The following is a 14,391-nucleotide window of genomic DNA, read 5'->3' on the forward strand; positions in this document are numbered from 1 at the left end:
AGAAACTTCAATATGAATTATTACCATACACGAGTAACGGTAGTAGTGTAAATTAATTTTCTATGGTCTTACTATTAAACCATAAAAATAACACATGCACAATCGTATAGAATTAAATTTTCACAGCTGTCTAATTAATCCCATCCCATCAAATTAATTAATTGATTTTTTTAATCAAAAATTTTATTAATAAACAATTCTCTGTAAATTAACGATAAAAATTAATCAGTTAAAAATGTCACACATAGATCCGTATTTTGCAAGGCAGTAACACTCTTTATGTCACCAAAACCTACACCATTACATTACATATTAAAATTCACCGCCACAGCCATAAAAGGTGCGAAAAGTCAATTAAGTAGTGGCTTCTTCAGTTGCCAATTTTTTCTTGCGAATCTTATCAGATGAGTCAACGAGTTATTTTACTATATGAATTTAATGGTGCTCTTTTTTAATTTAGACTATCTTATTTATGCCCGTGACTTCGTTTACGTGATGTCTGATTATAAGCTTTTCAAAAACGTATAATATGAAGGTGGTAGAACCCATTGTGGTTCCACTCCGGCGGCACCACCGCCACACCTATTTCTACCTAATAACAGCAATGTTAGGCGCTGCTGTGTTCCGGTTTGAAGGGTGTGGTAAGGGAGACATACTTTTCCGAGGCGTTCCAGCTTAGTCCTCAGGGGTAGCGGCGCATCTGTGGCCGACCTCAGACAGGAATATCTAATCCTGTCTGGGATTGATTACAGATGTCCATGGGCGGCAGTAGCCACTTACCATCAGGTGGACTGCATGCTCGTCTGCTACTCCTATATTAAAAAAAAAAAGAAAAAAAAAAAAAACGTTCAAATTCAAAATTTATCACACAGTTGTTGCGTAATATTCGAACAAACGAGATCAACAATAGCTTTAGTATTAGAGATTAATTATGCTCAAGTAACTTAGCTTAGCTTACGCTTTTTTATCAGAGATGTGCAAGATAACTAAACGGTGAATGTGGTCGAAGCTGAGCTATGAAAGTATTTAACTGTTTCCAACAAAGCTTAGAGGATAGATAGGATGTCCTATGAAGATGACTCCACTCAGCTCTACACATATTTACGCTACACCGTTCGTGGATCCTTAACTCGCATCCGTAGCTCCCATATCTCTAAACAAAGAACATAGTTTCATTGAACCTATTTTCACCCGTACGCTAAGCTAAATAATGAATATCAAGCAGTTATTGTATTGATAAATTTGATACAAGTCATCCGTTAGTTACCTCACACATATGTATTTCGTAAAAAGACAGGGAGACATGGAAACTTAACGATTTTAATTCTTAACATTACACCAATGATTAATGACGGTACAGAAATATTTTGAAGATAATGGCAAAAAAACAGTAATATTATCATTAAAAAGATTTTAGTTTCGCTGTCTAGTTAAATTAACGTACCTGCTAATTCTTTTGCTTCAATGCCATCGAAAATAACTAAGTATATATAAAACGAACTTGAATGTTTTTATAAAACTGGTAAAGATTTTTGTGAAAATATTCCTAACCGCTAAAATATCGATATACTAAAACAACCGACTGAAAGCAATACGAATGCAAATAAGCTAGAACTAGAAAATATATTTTTTACTTTTAGTGCTGATTAAAATATAACTAAAAAGCAGTCGTAAATTGAATTCGATACGAGATATTGCCTTAATGGCGCATAATTTACTTCCTTTAATGGTCATAAAGATATCGCATTATATTTTGCACGTTTCTACCTATGTCTAAATTGCCAATATGCATATTTCCTAACAGTAAATTTTACAATCTTTAGCGCAAACTTAAATGCAATATAGTTAACATATCAATTTGAATATTTCGTCTAGACACTACAAATTTACATACCTATGTATAATAATGTCATAATATGTTTTAATATTAAAATATCTACAAAGAGAAAAGGTCGTTAACCAACACGTAAGCTGATAGAATTAAAAAACGTAAGAAAGTTCGTAAAGAAATCATATCTTCGTTTATACTTTAGGAGTAATCTGGAAATTTTTAAGAACTCTATTATTTATGAAAATACATAAGACCATATTATACCAGATGAATATTATATATTTACTTAGTTTAAGGCGTTTATTCTTCTATCTATATCTATATCTAATGTGAAAAGTTGGAAAAGTTCCAAGCGGAATTTAAGGTATTTAAAAATAAAATAAAGAAATCTAATAAAATACAATCTACTTTTTGCAAGAAAACCATGAAATAAAAAAAATTAAAAACTAAAGCCCAAATGTCAATTTCGTTTAAAACTTTAGCATTTTTAAATTATATTTCAGGATAGTGCCTGTAGTACCTATTTTTTAATAAATATCAGCTAATTAGAGTATATGTATCAAATCAATAGATTCGATGATTCTTTAAGTTGAATGGATCTTTAGAACTACCGTTTTAACATTTAAGGATTTTCGTACACTTTAAATACTTTAAGAAAATTATTAATTAAATTAAATGTCACAATTTCATTAATTGCCAAATTATTTATGTGCTAATAAATTTAACTTTTATAATTTAACCAAAACACATTTTTCAATCACACTCACCATAAAAATCAATTCACATTTCGAAGAAAGAACTCCAAGCAAGAATTAAAAATCCAATCACAATAGTCAATTCACTAACACAGCACAGATTAAAAATACAAAAAAAAGAAAAAAGCAGCTGTCAACGTGACGTTTGAATTTAACCGCCCGCGTTACGTTTGTGTTTCGTTCCCTCAGCGGTCGGGAAAGAAGTGCAGACTCCGAGGCGCACCGACCCTCTGCGGATTGAGATACAGCTCAAAAACAAGGCCACGGTGATATATTGACATAATTATTAGTATTAAAATTTATGCCTGTTCGTCTCCTACGAATCGGGCCAATTGGTTCATTTTCTATGAAATATCGTTGCTAATAAAGATCATAGGTGTGTGACTAATTTCGAAATTAATACTGGATGGCAGCAAAACATCTGATTACCAATCTCTCGATTAGAAATGTAATCTAGAGTTCATATTCAAGCTTTTTGCATAGAAACGTCCTTTCGTAAGTCTGATTGGATTCAAATGATCGCAATGACTTAATTTATTTCATCAACCGTTGTAATTAATATAATATTCAAATATTCAATTTTGCCTAATAAACTTATTGAAAGGCAAAATAAAATTACAAAAAACTGATATTGCAATATAAACTTAGTCTTTATTAGTTTAGTTTCAATTAAAAAGAAGTAGGTACTTAAAGTTTCTAAGTACCTACGTATATAGGTGTCCCCTAAGTTCCATTTACACCAGTTCTGTAACCTTTGCGTTCAGAAATTAAGTACTCCGTTTGTTTTTTTTTAAATATTCTATGCATTAAAAAAATATTATCTGTACACCTACTATATATATATATATATATATATATCATACCTACTATTTAATTTTATTTGCACTATAGTTTTTGAACATAATATAAGTACTTTGTATTTCTAACTTTGTGGGCGCACTGAATAACTCAGTAAAATTTAAATCCAGAATATTTTGTTCTTTTCCATGTTAGTGCAAAGCCTAGATCTGAGATACAAATAGGCAGTCGGATCATGCATATTCAATATTTTTGTATATTTCAAGAATTCTAGCAAATAATAACTGATGATGATAATAAATAATTCGTTGATGAAGAAAATCTATTACATATTTCTACCAGGTTAAGTAAACATTTCATAATATAGGCGAAGATTATAACAGAGACAAATAGTTTGTTTTACGTCTTTTAGAAATAACAATCAATCATATCCAATTATTGTCTACCGAAAGTCTAAATTTGTAAAATTTTGCGTGCCTAAATAGTTAAACTCCGATCTGTGGTAGGCAAAATTTGGCTAAGATTAATTATTGCTAACGGGAGTTATACGTAACCTTTATCCTTATTCTAAAAACACAAAATCAAACAATACATTAATCACAAAGACGAGCTTTCATGAAAGCACAAAAGCTTCTAGCGATTTTACACTTTATAATTTAAGAACTACAACTGATCTTGTCAATCGTGTGATCAATTTAAGAACTACAACGAAATCTTGTAAGCTAATACAATGTTTACAAAGCACTTTAATGTTTGAGATATTATTTATTAGCTACCTACTGTTTCTAACGGGGCTTTATGGAAATACTATCTAATACCTTCACAATTATTCAAAATACATTTTTGTTACCTCCATCATCGATGACCTCCAAAAATGAAATAGTGATAATAACCATAAACGATAATTATTGCGGCCGGTTCTATATTAAAATTGGGAGAAAAATCAACTTTCCAGTTAACTATTAACTTATACATCGGTCGAACTTTCATCATGTTTAATGAAAGTTTGCTTGGTAAGTCGTCACAGCTGTCCATGGACATCTATAACCAATTCCACATAACCAGGGGTTCTACTTGAGGCGATCACCGACGTGTTGCTATTTCTGAGGCCTTTAAAAATATAATCTATCTGTCTAATTTTTGCCTAAAAGATTTTAGATGTATTTTCACAGTTATGCCTATGTAATGCTTGCGCACTGAAGCAGGCATTAGATAGGCATAATATTAGATATATTAATTATACGGTAATAACGGGAGTAATATGTCCGCTACACATTATGTAATTCAGCAGTCATTGGTACATGCCTCCGTCTAACTTTATATAAAATAACTTTTTTTTATAATATAGGAGTAGCAGACGAGCATGCAGGCCACCTGATGTTAAGTGGCTACTGCCGCCCATGGACATCTGTAATCAACCCCAGATAGGATTAGATATTCCTACCTGAGGTCGGCCACAGATGCGCCGCTACCCCTGAGGACTAAGCTGGAACGCCTCTGAAAAGTGTGTCTCCCTTTCTACACCCTTCAAAACGGAACACAGCAGCGTTTAACACTGCTTTTATAAAGCAGAAATAGGTGTGGCGGTGGTGCCACCGGAGTCGAACCACAAAGGGCTCTACCACCTTCAAGAACTAAAAAATGTTCAAATAAATTTCAATTTTGACATTGTACACCTACTATTATTCGCATGTATGAAAAAGTATTAGGGTCATTGGCGTGGGTAAAATTATATAAACTTTCACATACGCATTAGCAAGGATATCTCAGATACGATCACTGACAGGTTATGCATCACTACCACCGATCACAAAACTGTATAATTATGGCTTTGGCGAGAATAATCCGGAAATAAAATTAATTTCGAATGATACAACTCCTAGCGGATCTTGCAAATGTGATTCTATAAGTTACACACATGGCAAGTGGTGACGGGACAAAGAAGAATTCTTCATATTCTTTTGAATATTTAATTGTTGAAACGATTTGAGTCATTTTTTTTGTTTTAGACTGAAGTTTTAGAAAAAAGCTGTAATGCGGTTTGCGGTGACAGTAAAATGATAGCAATTCCGTGCCATTTCTCTTTGGGTCTACTGGACCGATTAAGTCTCCGTGAGCAGTATAGGTGTTTTGTGGATTAAATATAAATATATATTTCTGTGACACTGATGTGTAGCTAAATTATTTTTTTATTCTAAGGCATGCGTCCAAGGTGTTAATCAGGCGATTAAAAAAAAGTTTTTCGGATTGTGTGACATCAAATTAAATTTTATTATTTTTTAAAATATTTAAATAAATAATTTTAAAGTTACATAGGATAATTAACCCCCACCGCCTCTTTTCACTAGCTATTTTGAAAAATATATTTTTCTTCTTTACTTAAGGAACACTTTATTTGCGAGCCCAACTCACACTTACCCGGTTTCTGCTTTGGTATGTAACCCTAAATTATTAGCAGATCTAACACAATTCCACGCAAGTAAATCACAAGCTTTCACTTTGAATATTTTTATTAATGAACCTCAAACCTTCGTCGATCATAACAGCCTTTAATTATAAATTCGTTACCAACAGCCTATCATTAAAGTATTTTGGAAATAATTTACACACGCCTTTAACTACTACTACTCTTAAATTACAGAGAGTATATTTGCGACATAACCCTGTAATCACCTTGTAATTGTAATACTACACTAGTGGGGAATCCATGTGAATTCTCATAATGCCATGATTTCCGAATTTAATATTTGTTTTTAAATAATTTTATAATAAAACCTTATAAGTATAGTGTATCCGATCTGATAATTGTTACATGTCGAATTAAGAAAAGAAAAATAGTTGTCACTGTCAGTGTTTAAAAATGAAAGGTAGTTGGGGCGGGAGAAAAATACATTATGATGACTAGAATAAATATAAATAATATATTGTGTTAAAAACCAGGAAAGGTTAATTAAAGACAGAAGTGACGTTGGAATTAAGATGGTGTTAAATATATGTAATAGTAAAATCTGTTGTGATCATTGAATAAATATGTACTACATAGAAGATGTTTTATTACATCATAGTGTTGTCCTACGTAGAGCTATTTAGAACTTAAAATAAGGAAATGGACAGCGGTGTTTCCTCCGAAATTAATTTACTATAGTTACCGAGACGCACACACGAACTGCCCGGTAACTTTGGTTACGTCTTTCATCAGAACATATGTACTCGTATTTTGTAGAGGTTCATATTTATATTCATAAAATCATTAGGTTTAACACGCAGAAGGTTACAAGACCGTTGTGGAAGTGTTGAGTTCACATGAAAAGTATGGATACTAAGTAAGGAATTTAAGACTAAAGTTATAGGGGAAGAAGAGTATGCACACTTCTAACAAAGAAATATAACTGACATTTCTTGATTTTTGAGGTTTCTCCATTACTTTTGTTTTTTGCTTTGAAATTTTATTTATTTGAACTGTAAGTGTTCTACTGTTTGTCAGATTTCAAAATAATACAAGTTATTAAGTTTAATTTACCACAGATTCCCAATGTAATTACATTTACCATAGAGCAAAAGGAAAAAAATAAAACGTACCTATTGTGTAACGTCGCTAACATGTCTCACAAACGTAGTGCGGCACGTCACTAACACTCAGTATTCTAGGCTAAATTCTTATTGTGTGGATGTAAGTATATATTCGTATTTAAGTACGTACATAGAGTCCACGACACAGAGAATCCTAGTATAGGGCAATGAATGTAGAAAGTGTTAATAATTTAAATGTTACCTGCTGACCCTGTACGTGGTTTTGCCCTTTCCGATAGGTGGCGCGATGAAATTAATTACATTCTATGTCATTATATTATTATGGGGTCCTAGGAATGAGCTATTGTAATTAATTTTGTGACCTTGACCAAAGCGCTATCTCTTGTCCTACTTTTGTGATTATCTTTTTACAAAAAACTTCTTTTAGAATATAGAAATTGCAAAGTCATAAGTTGTCAACCTCATAGTAACTATTATTTATATTTATAACAATATATATAGGTTATATTATTTGAGCGTATTTTATTCTGGCCTTATCCTTTTTTACTTTAAGCTATACTCAATTGAAAATTGTAGCTATATTTTTATACCCTGTAGGTAAATAAGTAAAGTGGTACAACCTGTTGTGGTTCTACTTCAAAGGTACCTCCACCTATTCCGAAATTCCTAGCCGAGGTCGGCCAAAGATGCGCCGCTACTCCTGATGACTAAGCTGGAATGTCTCCCTTACCACACTTGAAACCAGAACACAGCAGCGCTTAACACTGCTCCTAAGGGCTTCTATTCAACTTTCCGCGCCGGGTCTCCGACGACCTTGGTCCGTCACTGCGAACTACACAGGGTTCTACCTTCAAGGACGGCAGTTGCAATCTACCATCAGCTGAACTGCATGCTCGTTTTCTACTCTTACATTATAAAAACTTAATTATGAAGTTTTAAATGACAGCGATAGTGCACCACTTAACATACGTTGCATTATATCTCATCTACTCGTATATATCATGTTTCTAATAACCTGTCTAAGATAAAGTCACTATGAAACTTTTCTAATTCGATATTCATTACCTGTAATGTGGTAGAAGCTAACTTTCCAAGCTTTTCATTTTGTGAGCAATATCATAATTAATTTTATGTTTAATCTTCTATATATGAAAGTAAATGTTGGTCTACTTGTCAGTCTGTCTGTATGTTTGCATTTCAACGCTTTGATCCGATCCCCATGATTCTCATGAAATTTAGGTGTGTAGAACCCATGTGAAAAAATCTGATATAGTACTTTTTAACCTACAATAAGTGGCACGCAGCGATAGCAGTGATAGCCTAGTGGTAGAAACTCGGGCTTCCGATCGGAGCGTCCTAAGTTCGATTCCTAGGCATACACCTATAATTTTTGAGTTGTCTGCCTATTAGAAATTAATTATTACTTGCTTTAACGGCGAAGTAAAACAGTGTGGGGAAACCTGTATACTTAAGAGATTAAAAATGATTAAGGGTATGTGAAGTCTACCACGCACTTGGTCAGCACGGTAGACTATGGCCTACTCCTTTTCAATCTGAGACCCTTGCTCAGCAGTCGGACAGTAATAGATTGACGACAAAGTCTCACGCGTGTCATACGAGAAATATCATCGCACTCAAAGAAATTCTTGCAGTTTTTCACGTCATAGATGACGTGACGATGTGACATGCATGCGATGTGAGTGATGTGATGATACACACATCTTAACACACCGTCTACATATCGTTTGTATTCTAAGCATTAATTTCTTTCTTTATTTTCTTTCTTTCTAATGTAAGAAATTCATTTTTCGATAATTTCTTATATTTAATACAATGTATAATAAATTTAGAACAATTATTATGTTTTTTTGGAGTTTATTGGAGTTTATTGGAGTTTATTGGAGTTTACTCCTTAAGAAACGATTTGAGTTATAAGGCCCGGTACGGAAATTTTATGAGGAGTAAAATCAAGTGTAACACGAAAAGTTGAGGCGTAACGGTAACCAAAATATGAATCAAGAGTGCTTTTATTAATTTAAAATACAGTAAGTTCAAATCCCATATGAAAGTAATTATTACAATAAAAATAATTAGCAATATATAAAACATTAAAACGTCATTAACTAATTTGTTTACATTTTTGCATAAATTAAGTTATAGGTTTGATCATTTATAAACACTGTGAAAAATATGAACATTGGCGTCATAATATGATTAACAATCTTTTATGAACGTTTTTAAAGAAGAGTAACATATAAAATCAGTAAGCAATTGAATAAGATATAATATTAGCAAAATAAGTTTTTAACATAAAGAGGCTTTTGTTAGTTACTGATATATTAATTTAACTTATAAAAATGGATGCATTATTGATCAGCACCATCTATCAACGATAAACGGGCAAAATCAAAACAGTATTATTTAATATTTATTACAGAATTATTGCTAATGAATTATGTTCAAAATAAGTTATATAAAATTAGCAATACGTTTTAAATGAATTCTAGAATTATAAAACATTCAGAAACAATCCAAATTACATATAATAACATGTTTATTGAGTCTCATATAAATTTCATCCGTAAATTGCAACAAGGATATTTTATAGATGGCAAAGAAATTATAATTATTAAGTTTTAAGTTATAAAACGTTTAACATTGTTTTAAATATAAATAATTATATTATATTAAAATTTACTTTAATATAAACAATTATATTAAGTTACCATTATAATATTTGGAACCAAAATACATAGATTGATAAACTTGCAAACTTACAATTTATAAAACTTGCCACTAGATGGCGCTATTTTATATTATTTTGTAACATACTTTATGTAATACGCATTATTGAAGTAATATAAATAATCCGAATAATTACAGATATATGTTTGTTTCTCTTATCATTTTAGCAGATGCGTTCATTTACCTACCCTTTTTTCTATTCGATATATATCATAATTATCATTCGTAAGGAGTAAACTCCAATCGTGCGTCGTAGCTGACACACACACACTTTTTTTTTATATTATGTAATTTTGTATCCCGTTAATAACCCCGGTTTGATTACTATGAGTTCTTCACCCACGTCTTCGCTAACAGTCTTATTAAAATATATTTATTTAATTTAGTTAATCATCAGAATTTAGATCACTAAACTTATTATATTTTTATTGTAAATGATTAACTTATCTATCCAATAACAGTAGTGTTAAGCACTGCTGCGTTATGGTTTGAAGGACGTGGTAAGGGAGACATACTTTTCCAAGGCGTTCCAGCTTAGTCCTCAGGGGTAGCGGCGCATCAGTGGTCAACCTCTGATAGGAAACTAATCCTATCTGGGGTTGATTACATGGGCAGCAGTAGCCACGAAAATCCGAAAAGCCAAAAACATCTTCATTTTCAATCTTTCGAGTGGATCCTCTTTACTCTAACAAAGAATAAAATACATTTCTATTTATTTATCGCAATGTGTCATGGAGTCACGAGTACCACAACTCCGCGGCAAGATCATTTGAAGAGAAAAGTGGTCCGTAATTTCCCGCCACGCATAAGCGGATCCAATAATAGGCATAGCTCAAGTTTTTGCGTTTTTCTAATTCAGTTCGTGCGCGCTTTTTATGTAATGTTATTGCTATCCTTCCTTGATTATACATTGTTTATGTGAGACCGTTGTTATTATGTTAATAAATAATTGTACGCTTATTAAAACAAGATACACTCATACACATAAGACAGACACATGCAGGTATATTGTAAATCACACTTTCATAGAGTTGGAGTTAAGGTAGCCGATATAAAAAGGTTCCTTTTAAGAAGGTAAAAGTATATAGGTACTGTATCACTGCCTAATGTAATAACGGAAGTAAATTAAATTTCGGAAATCTTTCACAATCGGATATATTTATTACGTTTTCTCGATATTTCCAGTCAAAAATTTTACTATGGTGTGTTGGCCACCATAGTAAAATTGCGGCAGGTAGAGCGTACTATATTCACTTTTGTATGCCTTAATCATTATAATACATACTTTTGTTGTAGTTGACATATACCTATGTACTTATAGAGACTTTACGTGTATACCTTTTTATACTTAAAGCATCCATTATCGAGGTACTTTCATCAAATTAGAAAGATTATCAGAAATTAAGTATACTCTTAGATACTTATTAGAATCTCGGAATTTGGCGCCAACTTTAGGACCCGTCGAAATAAGGTGCCTTTACCTTAATAAAATTAAAATATTTATAGTTTAAAAAGCAGTTAAATCAAATTATACCTACTTAATAGCACACGAATACTTATGATAAAAACAAAATATTCACATTACAATCACAAACATAGCAAAAAATCCCTGCTGGGAACTTCAAAATTAATTACCCAGTCAATGAATGCAGTAGCGAGATCGACAACACATTTGCATAGATACTAGGGCCATTTCACCCAAGTGTATTGACTTGGGGTCTCGGGTAGCCAATAAGCATATAAAATTATAAGAGAGGTATTTAATATTGATAGTTTATTGTAATTTCTAAAATAGTTTGCCAAGTCATGTGTATTGGATGGTCCGTATGCGTGTAGTTATTTTTAGGGTTCCGTACCCAAAGGGTAAAATCGGAACCCTATTACTAAGACTTCGTTGTCTGTCCGTCTGTCACAGGGCTATATCTCCGGAACCGTAATAGATAGACTCATGAAATTTTTACAGAGGAGGCATAACGGTGGCAGCTATAACAAAAAATAATATAAAGTTGATTATTAAAAGGGGTCTCCATACAACAAACCGAATTTTTTCGGCATTTTTACATCTAACTGTGAAACCGTACTAGGAAGACGGTTGAATTTTTTACAATTCGTTTACTACTATAACTGGCATTATAATAAATACAAATAAGAACCATAAAACATATTTTAATACACTTATTTTAATTTTATTATACGTTGTTTACGTATTATTCAAATTCACCTCAACGCCAAATATATTTTTGTACCATAAATAGTTATGTCACACAAAAATAGATGGCGTTGGGGCAAATAATACTTAGGTATTATTGAAAAATTACGTGTCATTCATCATCACCCCAACGTCATCTATTGTTGTTTCTTATAACTAAGGATTGTTGAAAATAATAAAATGAATAAAAACAAGTAAAAAATAATGAACATTTGGTGGTACGGAAGCCTCCATATGCGAGTTCGACTCGTACTTGGCGAATTATTTTTATAAAGTGGTAAAAATAATTACAGCTATATTACTATTATTGATCATTTTATAGTAACGAATAATTGCAATAAAAACTGGTAGGACTTTATCAACCGGTTTTCTTTTTGTTTTTTTTTTAGAAAATATCTAGCATTTCTATCAATCTGGCTTTCAATATTTCATTTACAATCTAGTTGTTGCTTGAATTACTGTAATAACTATTTTATGTAATAGAAATATGAAGTACCTACGTAATTACGTATGAGTGGGTAAAGTGGTCAGTGTCGTTCATAACCAAGTAAACAACGAACTAACTAGAAAAGCATTACGCCAAAGGCCAGCGCCACATTGCAAGGATATTCCATAGCCGAAAAAACGAAGGGAACCCAATAGATTTTGCTTTACAATTTGCATAGGGACAAATTAAGCGGAAGATTGGTTGTCTGTTAGAAAACCGTCCGATATTGACTTCAGCTCCGCCACCCGCGAGAATATCCGTGTAATGTAGCGGTGGCCTAATGCATACCCTAATTTACCCTTTATATGTACCATTCTGAATAATTTTCTCGTAAAGATGAGCTTAGAAATTTGTTCCTAAGACAGCTAGTGCATCACCTTCTTTATTTAGATATCAAGTAAACAATCAACAACGAGAAATTTACAGGAAAATTTCCAATAAACTCCTCGGTAGTGAAGATTTTAAGATAACTTTGATATAAAACAGAAACAATAATATTATCATAATGTTTATAAGCTTGAAGACAACTTGATTCTGAATGATAGTGATATGAGACTATTTTACGTAGACATAATACTGTGCAATATTGTTTACGCCCTCTTATATTTGAACTATCAATCGACACTTGGTTAAAAAAAATGTGAGCCGTCACGGGACGCCTGGCAGATGTGAAACATCGACATTATTTTGTAAAAGTAATATGCAGAAAAGAACATATTGTGATAGGAACTAAATATGTCATAATGATAAAATAAAATATTACGATCGCACAGTCGATTGCGCATGGCGACGCGTCGCCACACCGTACACACTACTGCATATAGACTGTACATATATACCATCGTATAGCGTATGGCATGCGTCGCCACGCCAGAAATCGATTTTACGTGCGGTTATAGATGTTTCACATCAAAAATATTTGCTGTAATATTTCTAAGTCTAGTAACACTCACTCACACTTACACGCACACGAAATATGACAATTTTGAAGGTGGAAGAATTTGTGATCACGGCGGCACCACTGCCAAACCTATTTCTGCCTAATAACATCAGTGTTTAGCATTGCTGCGTTCTGGTTTGAAGGAAGTTGTACATGGGGATACATGGATACATGAGACCAACTTAGTCCTCAAGGGTAGCAATACATTTGTGGCCGACGTCACGCAGGACTCTAAGTCAATCAGGTGTTGATTACAGATGTCCATGGGCGGCAGTAGCCACTTACCATCAGGTGGACTGCATGCTCGTCTGCTACTCCTATATTAATAAAATAAATGTTTAATTGCATTTGTCACTTCTGACTATATTATCATAAAAGAGATAGATATACTAAGATAAAACTTTGCTTAAGTTCTGCCCAGGCCATCCTTTTTATTAAATCTATAAAATAATTAATATATAATAACAATTTCGCCAGTTCAATCATCGGTAGCGTGGCCGAGCGGTCTAAGGCGCTGGTTTAAGGCACCAGTCTCTTCGGAGGCGTGGGTTCGAATCCCACCGCTGCCATTTTCTTGTCCTGGGCTTGTTTTTTAATAGTTCTTATTGAGAATCACCATTATAAAAAACACCTCTGGCACAGAAACACATATTTAGGGACATCTAGGTTTTTTTTTTAAATCCATCAAGCCACGAAACTACATAGAGAGCCATAGAAATAGACTAACATACATTAATGTGCATACATACATTCGAAAAACATTACCCATTTTATAGGGCATTCGGACAAATTAAACAAACATACTTAAATAGCATGTAATTTAGGTTAATGTACTATTAGAGAATTTGCATTAATTTTATTCAATTTTGTTCCTTTCACATTTACAACTGATTATAAATTGAATACTAAGGCACAAATAGGCTTGCCAATTCTAATAATAACGTTCCAATTTTTATACACTTTTAAGCCTGTCATAAAAAAATTGAGCAACAGCGTAGAAATTGTTATTTACGATATGATGACATTTATTAAAATGTATACGTACGTCATATATCATAGTATCATGATGTTTATGATTGAAATGCTGACAGCATA

The 14,391-nt window shown here is 32.6% G+C and overlaps 1 non-coding gene across 1 annotated transcript; it reads left to right on the forward strand.

Annotated features, from left to right (window-relative positions):
• The first annotated feature begins 13,783 nt into the window (after positions 1 to 13,783).
• On the forward strand, positions 13,784 to 13,865 carry TRNAL-AAG (transfer RNA leucine (anticodon AAG)). The gene has a single exon. It is a non-coding gene; the product is annotated as a tRNA-Leu (tRNA).
• The last annotated feature ends 526 nt before the right edge of the window (positions 13,866 to 14,391 follow it).

Source organism: Epargyreus clarus, unplaced genomic scaffold, assembly GCF_041222505.1.
Source record: "Epargyreus clarus isolate Ecla_fem2 unplaced genomic scaffold, WU_Ecla_fem_2.2 ptg000024l, whole genome shotgun sequence".
NCBI lineage: Eukaryota > Metazoa > Arthropoda > Insecta > Lepidoptera > Hesperiidae > Epargyreus > Epargyreus clarus.